The sequence below is a fragment of the Muntiacus reevesi genome, chromosome X, assembly GCF_963930625.1.
Source record: "Muntiacus reevesi chromosome X, mMunRee1.1, whole genome shotgun sequence".
Lineage (NCBI taxonomy): Eukaryota > Metazoa > Chordata > Mammalia > Artiodactyla > Cervidae > Muntiacus > Muntiacus reevesi.
In genome coordinates, this window is record NC_089271.1 from 69994090 (window position 1) to 70006010 (window position 11921).

Below are 11921 nucleotides of genomic sequence, written 5' to 3' on the forward strand. Positions count from 1 at the left end.
CAAATTTGTAAAACTCAGAAGTGGCCACAGGACTGGAAAAGGTCAGTTTTCATTCCAATCCCTAAGAAAGGCAATGCCAAAGAATGCTCAAACTATCACACAATTGCACTCATCTCACACGTTAATAAAGTAAAGCTCACAATTCTCCAAGTCAGGCTTCAGCAATATGTGAACGGTGAACTTCCAGATGTTCAAGTTGGTTTTAGAAAAAGCAGAGGAACTAGAGATCAAATTGCCAATATCCGCTGGGTCATTGAAAAAGCAAGAGAGTTCCAGAAAAATATCTATTCCTGCTTTATTGACTACGCCAAAGTCTTCGACTTTGTGGATCACAATAAACAGTGGAAAATTCTGAAAGAGATGGGAATACCAGACCATCTGACCTGCTTCTTGAGAAACCTATATGCAGGTCAGGAAGCAACAGTCAGAACTGGACATGGAACAACAGACTGGTTCCAAATAGGAAAAGGAGTATGTCAAGGCTGTATATTGTCACCCTGCTTATTTAACTTATATGCAGTGTACATCATGAGAAACGCTGGGCTGGAAGAAGCAGAAGCTGGAATCAAGATTGCTGGGAGAAATATCAATAACCTCAGATATGCAGATGACACCACCCTTATGGCAGAGAGTGAAGAGGAACTAAAAAGCCTCTTGATGAAAGTGAAAGAGGAGAGTGAAAAAATTGGCTTAAAGCTTAACATTCAGAAAACTAAGATCATGGCAACTGGTCCCATCACCTCATGGGAAATAGATGGGGAGAGAGTGGAAACAGTGTCAGACTTCATTTTGGGGGGCTCCAAAATCACTGCAGATGGTGACTGCAGCCATGAAATTAAGAGATAGTTACTCCTTGGCAGGAAAGTTATGACCAAGCTAGATAGCATATTAAAAAGCAGAGACATTGCTTTGGCACAACCGTCCGTCTGGTCAAGGCTATGGTTTTTCTAGTGGTCATGTATGGATGTGAGAGTTGGAGTGTGAAGAAAGCTGAGTGCCGAAAATTTGATGCTTTTGAAGTGTGGTGTTGGAGAAGACTCTTGAGAGTCCCTTGGACTGCAAGGAGATCCAACCAGTCCATCCTAAAAGAGATCAGTCCTGGGTGTTCATTGGAAGGACTGATGCTGAAGCTGAAACTCCAGTACTTTGGCCACCTCATGCGAAGAGCTGACTCATTGGAAAAGACCCTGATGCTGGGAGGGATTGGGGGCAGGAGGAGAAGGGGACGACAGAGGATGAGATGGCTGGATGGCATCACCACTCGATGGGCATGAGTTTGAGTATATTCCGGGAGTTGGTGATGGACAGGGGGGCCTGGCGTGCTGTGACTCATGGGGTCACAAAGAGTCGGACATGACTGAGAGACTGAACTGAACTGACTGACAGAGAATTTCATCCAAAAATAAAAGGTTTCACCTTTTTCTCATGTGCACACAGAACATTCTCCAGAATATATCATATTTTATGGTCCAAATCAAGCCGGGTAAATTTTTAAAAATTGAAATAACTTCAAGCAGTTTTTCTGATCACAATGCTGTAAGATTACAGATCACCTACAGCGAAAAAAAAAACCTATAAAAGGCATAAATACATGAAGGGTAAACAACATGCTTCTGAATAACAAACAGATCACTGAAGAAGTCAAAAAGGAAATCAAAGTATGCCTGGAAACAAATTACAATGAAATCACAGCAACCCAAAGCCTAAGGGATGCAGTAAAAGCAATCCTAAAGGGGATAGTTCATACCAATACAAACCTACCTCAAGAAACTAAGAGAAATCAAATGAACAACCTAATCTTACATCTAAATCAACAAGAAGAACAGAACAATCCCCAACGTTAGTAGAAGGAAAGAAATTATAAAGATCAGAGCAGAAATAAATGAAAAAGAAATGAAGGAGACTATAGCAAATATGAGGAAAACTAAAAGCTAGTTCTTTAGAAGATAAACAAAATTGACAAACTGTTAGCCAGACTCAAGAAAAAAAAGGAGAATCTTATAAATAAAATTAGAAATAAAAAAGGGAAGTAACAACAGACAACACAGAAATACAAAATATCATAAGAGACTACTATAAGAAGCTCTATAGCAATAAAACAGACAACTTGGAAGAAACGGACAAATTTTTAGAAAAGTATAACCTTCCAAAATGGAACCAGGAAGAAATAGAGAATATGAACCAACCAATCACAAGAATGGAAATTGAAACTGTAATAAAAAAAATCTTCCAACAGATGAAAGCCTAGAACCAGAAGGCTTCACAGGTGAATTCTACCAAAAATTTACAGGAGAGCTAACACCTATCCTGCTCAAACACTTCCAGAAAATTGCAGAGGAAGGACAGCTTCCAAACTCATTCTACGAGGCCACCATCACCCTGATACCGAAAACAGACACAAATGCCACAGAAAAAGAGAAAATTGCAAGCCAAATATTACTGACAAGCATAGATGCAAAAATGTTCAACAAAATTCTAGCAAACAAAATCCAACAACACATTAGAAAGGTCATATATCATAATCAAGTTGGCTTTATCCCAGGGATGCAAGGATACTTCAATATATGCAAATCAATCAACATGATACAGCATATCCAACTAATAAAAATAAATGAAAAAAAAAAGATAAAACCATCTGATGATTTCAATAGATTCAGAGAAAATTTTTGCAAAATTCAACACACATTTACAATAAAAACTCCCCAGAAAGCAAACATAGAAGGAACATACCTCAATGTAATAAAGGCCATATATAACAAATGCACAGCAAATATTATCTTCAACAGTGAAAAACTGAAAGCAATCCCGCTAAGATCAGAAACAAGACAAGGGTGCCCAATCTCACCACTATCATTCACAATAGTTTTGGAAGTCTTACCAAACAATCAGAGAAGAAAAAAAAAATAGAAGGAATCCAGATTGTAAAAGAAATAAAACTCTCACTATTTGCAGATGACATGATTCTCTACATAGAAAACCCTGAAGATACCACCAGAAAATTAATAGAACTAATCAATGAATATAGTAAAGTCACAGGATATAAAATTAACACATAGAAATCCTTTGCATTCCTATACACTAACAATGAAAGATCATAAAGAGAAATTAAGTTCTTTGGCCCATTTTTTGATTGGGTCATTTATTTTTCTGGAATTGAGCTTCAGGAGTTGCTTGTATATTTTTGAGTTAATCCTTTGTCTGTTTCTTCATTTGCTATTATTTTCTCCCAATCTGAGGGCTGTCTTTTCACCTTACTTATAGTTTCCTTTGTAGTGCAGAAGCTTTTAAGTTTCGTTAGGTCCCATTTGTTTAGTTTTGCTTTTATTTCCAATATTCTGGGAGGTGGGTCATAGAGGACCCTGCTGAGATTTATGTCGGAGAGTGTTTTGCCTATGTTCTCCTCTAGGAGTTTTATAGTTTCTGGTCTTACATTTAGATCTTTAATCCATTTTGAGTTTATTTTTGTGTATGGTGTTAGAAAGTGTTCTAGTTTCATTCTTTTACTGGTGGTTGACCAGTTTTCCCAGCACCACTTGTTAAAGAGGTTGTCTTTTTTCCATTGTATATCCTTGCCTCCTTTGTCAAAGATAAGGTGTCCATAGGTTCGTGGATTTATCTCTGGGCTTTCTATTCTGTTCCATTGATCTATATTTCTGTCTTTGTGCCAGTACCATACGTGTAACTCTATGGCTGATTCATGTCAATGTATGACAAAACCCACTGAAATGTTGTGAAGTAATTGGCCTCCAACTAATAAAATAAAATTTAAAAAAAAGAGAAATTAAGGAAACAATCCCATTCATGACTGTGACAAAAGGAATAAAATACTTAGGAATAAACCTACCTAAAGAGACAAAAGACTTGTATGCAGAAAACTATGACACTGATGAAAGAAATCAGACAACACCGATGGAGCAATATACCATGTTTAGGACTGGAAGAATACAAATTGTGAAAATGACTATACTACCCAAAGCAATTTATAGATTCAATGCAATCCTTATCAAACTGCCAATGATATTTTTCACAGAACCAGAACAAATAATTTCTCAATTTGTATGGAAATACAAAAGACCCTGAATAGCCAAAAAAAAAAAAAAAAAAAAAAAAGAAGAAGAAGAATGAGAAAGAAGAATGAACCAGGAGAAATCAACTTTCCTGACTTCAGCCTATACTACATACAGCCTACACTATACTGAATAGCCAAATACTGTATACTATATACAAATATACTATACTGAATAGCTGAATAGCCAAAGCAATCTTGAGAAAGAAGAAGAAACAGGAGGAATCAGCATTCCTGACTTCAGTCTATACTATACACAGCCTATACAGTACTATAACCATCAAGACAGTATGATACTGTCACAAAAATAGAAATAAAGATAAATGAAACAATACACAAAGCCTGGAGATAAATCCATACACCTATGGAAAGCCTATCTTTAACAAATGAGGTGAGAAAACTGGTCAACCATGTGTAAAAGAATGAAACTAGAACACACAATTGCCTTTGAATGAAAGATTTCTTTCCAGCACTTTGAGGTCTACAAGGCATATCATTAAAAATTATGATTGTGGAAAATAAAGACAGTTTAAATATAACTGAGGGGGAGAGGCTGTGGTTTTTCTTTTTGATTAGTTGCTGTAACACTATCCTTCAGGTGGCTGAGGAATTATTATATTTTCTTTAGACATCATTAAAGTCTTGAAAGTGAAAGTGTTAGTCACTCAATCGTGTCCAACTCTTTGCAACCCCATGAACTGTAGACCACCAGGCTCCTCTGTCCATGGAATTTTCCAGGCAAGAATACTAGACTGGGTTGCCATTCCCTTCTCCAGGGGATCTTCCCTACCCAGGGATCAAACTTGGGTCTCCTGCATTGCAGGCAGATTCTTTACCATCTGAGCCACCAGGGAAGCCCCATTAAACTCTTTGACATCAATAAAGCTCTTGCAAGACCACTTTGATGCGAAAGGAATTCTGCCATTTTGCTAGTACCAAGATGGTTCTTTGACTCACCACTCCATTAGAACTATTCATTACATTCATACTATTTTTGTTACAAATCTTACAAAGGAGTGTGATTCTGGATATTTAGGTCCACATTCTGTTTTAAAGCTATATATCCATTTTTCATAAGCAGTTACTATCCCTTTCTATCTTCTGTCATATGTTCATCATTTTGTAGACGACAGCTAACTGTGAAGTCTCCTCCTTCTTTCTGGCCTTCTCCAGGTTCTTCTAACAGTCAGAAATTACAGGGGACTTTGGCACAGGGAAGAAGGGACGGTACTAGCAGAGTCAACTTAAATAGGCCATTATATCCAGCTTTTAATCCTCACAACTTCTCAACTCATAGATATATCCCCTTTACAGAGATTCAAATCTTGAATCTTGAAGCTAATGGGTGGAGGAGGGAAGATTAAAATACAAATTTCTTATCTGCAATGCTCACAGAAGTCTGCTATTTGCAGAGATTCCTCAATTCCTGGAGGGATTCTCTGATAGCTCAGATGGTAAAGAGTCTGCCTGAAGTGCTGGAGACCCAGGTTCAATCCTTGGGCTGGGAAGATCCCCTGGAGAAGGAAATGGCAACCCGCTCCAGTATTCTTGCCTGGGAAATTCGATGGATGGAGAAATCTGACAGGCTACAGCCCATGGGGTCACGAAGAGTTGGACACGGCTGAGCGGCTTCACCCCACTCGGTTCTTGGAGGAATTTCTTACAAGCGAAGTGTAAAAAGTGAATTGCTGTACATTGAGTCTTTCAGCATTGTTGCCCCACTTTTTTCTTGCTACTTCATAAGGATACTCTTAAGTAGAAAAAGCTTTTGGTTTTCCTTAAATGCATAGCAATGAAGAATATAAGTTGGGACCATTGCTATGATTCATGCTAAAGTGTCCACACTTTTACTCACTATTTGCATCAGTACATCCAACACATTGAAAAAGGCAAATGACATCTTAGTATTATTATGAAATTAGCTGGACTCCCTGAATATGTCTTAAGTATCACCAGGGGTCCACAAACCACACTTTGAGAACCACTGACTGAGCAGCCATCTAAAGACATGCATGAATTTTAACTATATTCCACAAGATGGTGCTATTATAATGCATATCAGTAATTAAATGTGGCATCAAGACTGATTTTAAAATTTTCATTGGTTTCAGAAATCAATGTATAATGTATATACTTAGAAAGTTTCCTTAGTGGGCTCTTGGTAGCACCAGTCTAGCTTTTTATCTGAACCCTCACTCCCAGGGTGCATAACTTTGTTTCCTGAATACTGCTTTGTCCATGGTTCCTTCCATATAAACCCTTTCCTCAGGGACATACAACACCTCATGTTAATTTAGATGGTGATAAGTTGGCAATCATGAACTCTCCAAGCTGTATCAAATTTAATGCTATTATTAAGAACATTGTATGCTTTAAAATAGTGTTTTCATCCTTTGTAATTCTCATACCTCTAGATGATAACTTACAAATTTCATGTCCCCACCAGAATTTTGATATGGCTTTTTGATAAGGGAAACATTGCTCTCTGGGCTTCCTTAGCAGCTCAGTGGTAAAGAATCTGCCTGCCATTGTAGGAGATGCAGGTTTGACCCCTTAGTCAGGAAGATCCCCTGGAGAAGGAAATGGCAGCCCACTCCAGTATTTTTGCCTGGGTAATTCCATGGACAGAGGAGCCTGGTGGTCTATAGTCCATGGGCAAAAGAGTCAAACACGACTTAGCTACAACAATGTTGCTCTCTTTAATAATTATGTCCTATCATTTTCATATACCTCACTAGCCGGGAAGCTTTTGCCGTGCTTTATTTTGTATTCTATACTATAAAACAATAAGATTCATTTCATTTTTTAGATATAAAATTATAATATTTAGTATGATATTTATTTTCAAATCATCTGCCACCCACACTACCCTCAGTGCTGTGACATTTTTAAAGAGGTTCTACTGTCTGCAATTTCTCCGTTAAACATTTATTCATTCAATTCTTAAAGACCTTACTTTGGAGTTCTTTATAAAACGGTGAATTACTATTGCTCCTTGAAAGAAAAGCTATGACAAACCTAGACAGCATATTAAAAGGCAGAGACATTACTTTGGCAACAAAGGTCTGTATAGCCAAAGCTATGGTTTTTCCAGTAGTCATGTACCAGCGTGAGAGTTGGACCAAAGAAGGCTGAGGGCCAAAGAATTGATGCTTTTGAACTGTGGTGTTACAGAAGACTCTCTAGAGTCCCTTGGACTGCAAGGATATCAAATCAACCAGTTCTAAAGGAAATCAACCCTGAATTTTCATTGGAAAGACTGATGCTAAAACTGAAGCTCCAATACTTTGGCCACCTGATGTGAAGAGCCAGGTCATTGGAAAAGACCCTGATGTTGGAAAAAATTAAATGTAGGAGGAGAAGGAGATGACAGAGGATGAGATAGTTGGATGGCATAACCAACTCTGGACATTAGTTTGAGCAAACTCCGGGTGATGGTGAAGGACAGGGAAGCCTGGTATGCTGCAGTCCATGGGGTTGCACAGAGTTGGCCACGACTGAGTGACTGAACAACAGCAACAACCCAAGGAAAAGACTTGTATTAATCTGGTGGTTTAAGGTACGTCCTGTGGATTCTTGGGTCTCATAACAATGATCTAGAAAGCCCGAAAATGTTTTGTTTGCAGTTTTGAAATTGTGTAAATTTTGGTTGAACAAAACCCTCAAATAGAGGTGTTACTTAACTTTTGATAATTTTGATTAATTTTGTAATATGAATTAAGTAAAAATTGCATTTTATAGATTAATGTTAATAAAATGCACTTTCCTTTTTTCAATCCTTTATTGGAAGAAGCTCAGTATACAATTTGTTTGGTAATGAGATTCTTCTGAGAATCATTGCCATCAGCTCTTAATTACAGTACTCCCATACATTTCTCTCTAAGCCTAATTGTGTTCTTCATATTTTCCCATCTGAAACCACTATCCTATCATTCCTCTCTTCAATCTCCTTCATACTTTCTTAGATATGTTTTTACCAGGCATTTATTTACTCCCTTTTGTCCTGTCTGATAGGGACTCCAAGAGCTCCTACTTTACTCTGTCCTCTCAGTAACCTGATTTCCTCAAGACCCCAACATTTTGGCCTTCTGTTCACAGTGCTGCTTTCTCAGGATCTTTCCATGTACCACCTGTTCTGATAGCTGGGGACTAAGTTTAACTAAGGAGCATATAGTGTTGCTGGAAGAGGTTGAGGACATGCGATTCTGACTACAACGTGGTAAACAGGGCTGGATATAATTGGATGCTACCAACCCAACACTCTGCTGCCTGAAGTTTGCTCAGAGATAACAGCTTGAGGACGTGGCAGTGTAATCCAGAGGAAGGAACATTGTGATGATCTTAATTCCTTAAGTCTGTTTTCCTCCAGCTTCCTTTTAGACCCAAACTCTACACTCAGCTTTGGGCAGGTCACTTCTCTGAGTTTCCTCATCATGGTGTACAGAATTTAAAAAAAAAAAAAAAGAAAAAAAAAAAAAAAAACTAGAGTCAAATAACCTAGAGTCAAGTTAGATTGGTTGTGTTATCTTGAGCTCTAACACCCTATGATTATGTGCTGAAAACAGAAGACAAGGCACAGGAGTACTGGGAATAAAGATAGGCCCTGAGGTTGAGAATAGATCTGTTCCAGGAGAGGGAGAGAAAACTCGAATAGAATTCACTAGATGCTATATAGTGAGATGACAATACATATAGAGGAGTAGAGGCCTGGGAATGGTGATGGACTAGGGCACACTCAAACCTTTCTTGTTTGCAGTGTTGTTCTGCCCTAAATTATTATCATCCAAGCCCTTGCAATGCCTCACCTGATGTCTCATTGTTATCTGCCTGCCTTCTACCACTCAGCTGTGTAATTCCTTTGGTACATGACCTTAAGACAGAATTCCCTAAAGTGCAACCTCAATTCATGTCGGTCCCTTTCTTTAAAAATATCAGCCACTGATTTCCCATTGCTCATAGAATAAAATAGAAACTCTTCTTGCCTTCAATGTCCCTCTTGATATGTCCTCAACTGGTTTCCAAGTCTTACTTACTTCTCCCCTGCAGGCACTCAAGGTACAGGTCACTCTGGATTCCTGTTTCTTCCAATATGTAATGCTTATACCCACCTTAGTGGAAAATCCTGTCCATACTCCATGGTCCTCCTCAAATGAACCTATGTCTCTCAACTCTCCTCTACATGTTTGGAGTGCTCTGATGGTACCTTTCATAGGTACTTCTCACATTTTACCTTGTGTGTGGTTTTTGGTGTTACATTTCCCTTTCTTAGATGTAAATTCCCAGAGGGTAGAGACTCCATATCATTTAATCTGTATCTGTCTCTTTCATCTAAGCTCTACAATTGTGCCTAGTATGTTTCTGTGTATATTGAGCCTCAATAAACATTTATTGAAACAAATTCAATATTTTAAAATTGTTCTCCAAGCTCAATTTTTATTGTTCTGTTTAAGTAATTAAAAAAAAGTTTTTAGCTATAAGACTTTTAGGGAACTATCCTGACAGAGGATTTTGGTGGTTATACTAGTACTATTTTCCAGATTTAACTTGACTTTGATCCCTATTGAAGCCAACAAATCTCTTAATATATCGTGCACAGCTAAGGGAAAATATATGGCTGACTATTGAGTTACAATAATGAATACCGAGATTAGAATGAGGACAGTATGTATTATAATATACTTTCAACTGCTTTATATACTGCGGCCTTTTTTCTTTCTACTCTAGGAGTCTAGAGCATCCACAAAGCAAACCTGACTATCTGAAACTGCCGTTGTTCTAGGAGTTCATATTACACTGTCCCTTTCACCAATATCCCAAGGAAAAGGCAGTACATATTATCTCTAACCTTCCACTTCAAAGCAGATTAAACAACCTTCACTTGGAACTAGTTGATGGTATTTCCTAAAATGGAAAGGTGTAAATTGCATCTGTAGTCATTGTGGGGCACCATTATTTTTTAAAAATTATTTATTTTAATTGGAGACTAATTACTTTACAATGTTGTGGTGGTTTTGCCATACATTGACATGAATCAGCCATGGATGTACATGTGTCCCCTGTCCTGAACCCCCCCTCCCACCTCCCTTCCCACCCCATCCCTCTGGATGTCCCAGTGCACTGGCTTTGAGTGCCCTGTTTCATGCATCGAACTTGGGCTGGTCATCTATTTCACATATGGTAACATACATATTTCAATGTTATTCTCTCAAATCATCCCACCCTTGCCTTCTCCCAGAGTCCAAAAGTCTGTTCTTTATATCTGTGTCTCTTTTGCTGTTTCTGCCTATAGGATCATTGTTACCATCTTTGTAAATTCCATATATATGCATTAATATACTGTATTGGTGTTTTCCTTTCTGACTTATTTCACTCTGTATAATAGGTTCCAGTTTCATCCACCTCAATAGAACTGACTGAAATGTTCTTTTAAATAGCTGAGTAATATTCCATTGTGTATATGTACCACAACTTTCTTACCCATTCATCTGCTAATGGGCATCTAGGTTGCTTCCATGTCCTGGTTATTATAACCAATGCTGCGATGAACATTGGGGTACACGTGTCTCTTTCAGTTCTGGTTTGTGCGGCACCATTGTTTACTTAATGCAGAATTCTGCTATATATTTTGGTGCCCAAGGCATTGTGGAGTAAGAAAAATTAAATGAAAGTACTTAGGATTGAGTATCTAGAATAGAAACTTAATTTTTAGTCCTGTTAAAGTCAGGGATTTTTGCAGATGGGACAACTGAAATAAAATTGGTGAAGCACTAATCTAATACTGAAATAAAATGGAATGAGTTTGTGAAAAATATTTTATTATTAATGAAAAATACGTGGAGAAAACAAGCAACACATTTGCCAAACTTTAAAATAGAAGAGATTAAATTTTATTCTTGTGCCCGAAATTCATCTTAGATATAGATTTATATAGTGTACAAAAATGCAAGCTTATAAAAAATCAAAAGTATTCATTTACTTTTTGAGAATTGCTACATAATGAGAAAGAAATGACTACCCACTCCAGTATTCTTGCCTGGAGAATCCCATGGACAGAGGAACCTGGTGGGCTGCATTCCATGGAGTTGCAAAGAGTCGGACATGACTGAGTGACTAACAGATACTTGATTTGTATCATTTTATAGTATAATTCTATCAAAATGTGTCTTTCAACAGGAATTGTTCATCCATTTACTGCTTTTATAATTCCAGATCAAATTTAGCACACTTTATTGTTCAGTTGTTAAGTCGTGTTCACTTCTTTGTGAACCCATAGACTTCAGCACTCAAGGCTTCCCTGTCCTTCACTATCTCCCAGATTTTGCTCAAATTCATGTCCATTGAGTCAGTGATGCTTTCTAACCATCTCATCCTGTGCCACCCATTCTCTTTTTGCCTTTAAACTTTCCCAGCATAAGGATCTTATCCAATGGAGTTGGCTGTTTGCATCTAGTGGCCAAAGTATTCGAGCTTTAGCTTCAGCATTAGTCCTTTTGGTGAATATCAGGGTTGATTTCCTTTAGGATTTACTGGTTTGATTTCCTTGTACTCCAAGGGACTCTCAAGAGGGAAGACTCCAGCACAGTGATTCAAAAACATTAATTCTGGAGTGCTCAGTCTTCTTTATGTTCCAACTCTCACATCTGTACAAGACTACTGGAAAAACCATAGCTTTGATTATACGGACTTTGTGAGGAAAGTGATCTCTTTGCTTTTTAATATTCTGTCTAGGTTTGTCTTAGCTTTCCTTCCAAGGAGCAAATGTCTTTTAATTTCATGGCTGCAGTCATGTTCTGCAGTGATATTGGAGCCCAAGAAAATAAAATCTGTCACTGCTTCCACTTTTCCCCCTTCTGTT

General features: G+C 37.8%; 1 pseudogene; it reads right to left on the reverse strand.

The window, feature by feature from the left end:
• Positions 1 to 4638: 4638 nt before the first annotated feature.
• On the reverse strand, positions 4639 to 8501 carry LOC136154529 (ubiquitin-conjugating enzyme E2 variant 1-like; annotated as a pseudogene).
• Positions 8502 to 11921: the final 3420 nt, after the last annotated feature.